This window comes from Ambystoma mexicanum, chromosome 13 (assembly GCF_040938575.1).
Source record: "Ambystoma mexicanum isolate Mex_15411 chromosome 13, UKY_AmexF1_1, whole genome shotgun sequence".
Classification (NCBI taxonomy): domain Eukaryota; kingdom Metazoa; phylum Chordata; class Amphibia; order Caudata; family Ambystomatidae; genus Ambystoma; species Ambystoma mexicanum.
In genome coordinates this window covers 353,779,609-353,784,590 of record NC_090938.1, presented here as the reverse complement: position 1 = coordinate 353,784,590, position 4,982 = coordinate 353,779,609, and positions in this window count along the sequence as shown.

Here is a 4,982-nt window from a genome sequence, read left to right as displayed (position 1 = left end):
TCCTCTGAGGCCTGCACTCCATGGAATACAGTTGAGTCCCACAATAAATGTGGTCCAATTGTACACATAGCACCTTCACCTTCTCCTTCTCATGCCTTCCTGAGCATCTTTCCTACCCGTTGCCCTCATCCCAACTATCTAACCGGCTTTGCTCTTCCCTAACACTACTGCATGTTCTAGCATACTCCTGTGTTCCCTCTCTGACAAGCAAAGCGCTTTGATGCCTTAACCTATGGCAGGGAGAGCTACACAAGTGCAGGATAACATAACAGCCTTACTTTCAGAAAAAAAGGTGAAAACCCTCCTATTCTAATCATCTTTCTTCACTTATTGCATCCCTCTTTGTCGGTTTGAGCACTTAAAATACCGCTGGGTGGTAGTGTCTCCATCACTTCCAAGAACAATATTCAAAGTTACAAGCGTGATACACTGATATGCACAGGAGACAAACACAATCCCATGTGGCCATTTGGAGCCGGCACAGGGAGATGCAAATGTATGTCAGGGTCATTTCTGACTATTTTCGGAATTTACTTTAAGCAGTACTATGACCTGATGTTGTCCCACTTGCATTTATATTCCCCAGACAGATGTAGAAATGCCTTTTCCATTTCTTAAAGAAACACAATGACAGGCCCTTGAAGGGCCCATCACTGAAATATGATCACAGCAACCAGTGGGTGCTGGGAGCCTGTGGCAGAAGCATGATTCATTAACTTATCTATGCAAGGGGCATCATTTGTGCTGGCGTGTGAACCCTCAGAAAGGTGCATGTCATCTTTGAGAATAAGGAGACTGCACATTTCCCTAAAATGCTCACCTGAAACTATACATCCTGCACACGATATTTAAAGGGTTGATTTCTGCTCATTTGGGCTGACCCTAAATGTGCAACTATACAACATCAAGCTGTCGGTCTTGTCATTTGGGAGAACTCTTAAATCTGATTTGTTTTGGTTTAGGAGAGCAAGCTTTCAGGCCACTGCTGACCCACTTAAATGCTCTAGAAATGTGTAGCACAAGGCAATCATGACAACCCAAGAGCACTTCCCACACTTAGCTACAATGCTTCTTTCTTTTCTGATTGCTTCTTAGTTCTGTTTTTGTCCTGCTTCCTATCTGTACTATCTATAAAAGCTGTGGTATCAGATATGATATGATATGGCATTTATAACGCGCCCATACACAAGTGTTTCAAGGCGCAACGAGGCAAGGAAGGGGAAACAGAGGGAAGACAGAGACACCGATTCTACTACGCCAGGTGACATTGAGATCGCGCAAGTGCAGGGGATGGAGGAAGGGGAAAGTGTGGGAGGAAAGGTGGAGGAGGCAGTGCAGTTAATAGGATAACAGTAAAATAAATAAAGACAATACACAAAAGTACAGCCAGCTGGTGGCAAGTGCAGGGTAAGTGCAGCCATCAGGGGTTGTCAAGTGCTAGTAGGGGCTGTAGGGATACAGAAACAGTCCCCAAGTGCATGGGTTGCCAGGGGGGCAGTGCAGGAGTGCAACTGGCGGGAAAGGGACCTGGGCCCAAGATCAGAGGGTAGCCAGGTAACCAGTGCAGTTTTAGATTCAACCAAGAGATCATCAGGGGAGAGGGGGAGAGAAAGCAGAAGCAAGGAGGAATGTTTTGAGGTGCTTCCGGAACCAGAGATGGTTCTCCTCAAGTTTCGGAAAGGCAGGGAGTCTGTTCCAGAGGGAGGCCCCTGCGGTAGAAAGAGATCTACCACCAACTTGCTGCTTGGAGAAGCGACTAACACTGAGGAAGTTGGAGGCAGATGAGCGAAGAGCTCAAGAAGGAAGATATTTAGGAAGAGAAGGTTGTAGATATTCAGGTCCCAGAAGGCTTTGTGAACAATTCAGAGGGTTTTGACCTTAATCATTGCCGCCACTGGGAGCCTGTGCAGAGATTTCAGTCCTGGAGAGATAGGATCCCTGGGCTGGAGGCCAAGGATTAGTCTTGCAGTCCTGTTTTGGATGAGTTGAAGAGGGCTCAGAGTAGAGGCAGGCAGATTTAGAAAGAGGCTGTTGCAGTAGTCCAGCCTGGAGAGAACCAGAGCTCTGGAGACAGTGAGCTTCTGGGGTAAGGAGAGGAAAGGAAGAATACCTATGAGGAGGTGCAGCTGGTAGTTTGATTTCTTAGAGACATCAGAGATGTGAGGAGAGAAAGAAAGTGTGGAGTCGAAAATGACCCAAGGTTTTTAGCTTCACAGGTGGGAGCAGGAAGAGGGCCAAGAGAGGCTGGCCAGAGAATGACAGGAAGCACACCACTCCTGTATTGCAGACAGAGAGTCAGAGATGAGAGAAGGAGAAGAGGTGGCAGAGCGGAGCCTGAAAATGGGTTGAGTGTCATCCGCATAGCACTGAAAGTTGAGGCAGAGAGCGGCAATGCAGTGGGCAAGAAGTGCCAGGTATTGGTTGAACAGCCAGGGAGAGAGGTTAGACCCCTGGGGAACACCACAGGTGGAGATGGAGATAGAGGAGAGGAAGGACCCAAGTTGGACCTGGTGGGTCTATCGGAGAGGAAGGAGGTCAGTCATGCCAGGGCCAGATCGGTGATACCCAGGTTATCACGGACATGGTTGAACAGTATGGCATGGTTGACCATGTCAAAGGCAGAAGAGGGATCAAGTAAGATGAGGACACAGGGGGTATTGGAATCGAGGTTGCAGAGCAGGTCTCCAAGGGTGTTCAGGAGAGCAGTTTACGTGCTTTTAGCAGCTCTAAAGCCAGACTGGTGGTCATGGAGACAACCATCAGATTCAGTGTGAAGATTGAGCTGGGAGATGGCCAGCTTTTCCAGGAGTTTGCCCAGGAAAGGAGTGATGGAGATTGGGTGATAGATACCCGGGCAGGACGGGTTGGCAGAGGGTTTCTTAAAAAGAGGGTGCACAAGGGAGTGCTTCAGCGGGGAAGGGAAGACTCCAGTGATGAAGGGGTGATTGCAGAATTCAGCCAGAGCAGGAGCCAGGCTGTCAATGTGGTTCTTGATGGTTTTGGAGGAACAGGGGTGAACCTGTTTGTATGAGACTTTCATAGATCAGACTTGTCTAGAAACCTTGTCTGAGGAGAACAGGGGAAAGGAAGAGAAGGAGGGAGGAGAGGTGGCCGACAAAGGGCCAGTGGAGGAGCAGGGAGTAGAGGGAGGAGGGGGAGTGAAAGAGAGAGAGGACGGGATGTCCTGAGTTTTAGAGATGAAATGAGAAGCCAGGGACATGCAGAGGGCCTGGGAGGGGACAGGGGAGGTAGAGACTGCAGTATGATTGTCCTGCTCCTTCCTGATTTTAAAGAGTTCGGCCGAGCGCATGTTTTATGGACACCCTGGTAGCTCGGATCACTCTGCTCTGTAACATGCATGACATTTTATAAAGAAGTCCATGCATTGAGTGTGTCAGGCAGTGAAAACACTGATCAGAAAACACCTGGAATATGTATGTAAAGGTTGTGTTGTATATTGTCTGAGCTCCACTGCGGGGTCTAACACAAATTCACAAAGAATTGCAACATATCAAACACCACAACATGGACCTGCTCTTTAGTGATTCTCACCTGTTAGGATATATTTGACAATCACTGCACACATATGTTAAATGTAGATAGCATTTGGGTTTTATTCAAAGTAGTTTTGTGCATGTATTAGAACCAATAACCCCCACTGTTAAATGTAACAGTATTTTATGTCTCATTGCATTTGCCTATTCCTTTTTGGGGCATCACAGAGTGGTGGCAGCAGTAAAGTATGCTGCCGCATATCTCTGGGTTTTCATGCTGACTTGAGTGTGGTTGCACAAAGCTAGCGTGTCATGGTTGTTAAAGGTGGGTGGGAACGTGACCTGAGGATGGTGCAATGCATGTTCTTTTTCAGTGATTTTTGTGTTGGCGTATTCATACTGTCTGCAAGGGTTCACAGTTATGTGTCGTGTGGTGTGCTCAGTGCACAACTGCGGAGTGAACAAATGCTAATGAGGTAAACACCTGGACGTATGATGCCAATGCCTGGCATATGATAGCATTATTTGTCATATGACGAGGCATATGATGTGAGTACATGGTCAAATCATGGCAAGACATGGCAAATATTGGTAATACCTGGCCATAATTTAGTAATTCCTAGCAATGGTGTGAGTTCCTGGGCATATGATGGCGAAGTGTAACTGTGAGAAATTGTCATCTGGCAAGGGTGTGGAAGTCCTAGTTTTTTTATTATTTATGAATGACATGATGCTGGTAAATCTGTCTATGCTCCCCGTTCCCGCATTCATAAACTTCATTCCAACAGCATAGTGCACACCTGCGCCCTCCTGCATCAGCAGCCTGATCTGCAGTGCCTGCTCTGCAGTGACACAGTGCAGTTTCAGTGGTCACAGAGGCCCTCTGAGAGCTGCCATGACAACAAACTCATCGAAACACAGGGGATGCATTTAAGATATACACCTCTTTTCCCAAACTTCCTAACTATGGGAGTTGCTATCCTGATGGCAGTTGTAAACTTTCAATATAAGCCATATCCTAGTTTAGGGTATGGTGGTTAGCATCTCATACATATTATAGCCACACCAATTTGATATCATTCAGGTGATAGAACTGTGAGCCCAGCTCAGCTGTGGAAGTGTTATGTGAATTTTGGTCGCACAGCCTGGCCCTGCCGAATGACAGGGCAGGAGACTTGCTGGCTATGACTCTCCTTTTGGTCCTTTGCAAGGTGGGATAACACCTCTCTGCAGTGAGCCAGCCTCACAGCAGGAGCTGTCCTCACCTGCAACAAAAGGGACTTTGATGCTGTTAACCAGGCAAGGGATGGAGCTAGTGGAGCCAGAGAGAGCTCCACAAAGCTCAGGAAAAATTCCACCATCTTGTTTCTCTCTATATTCTCTCTGCCTTTCTAACCCCACTTCCTTTAACACAAAGCAAGTTGGATATGATGTCAGAAGGCAAAGATAACTTGTTTTAATAACAGGGATTACGTCCCATTAAACAGG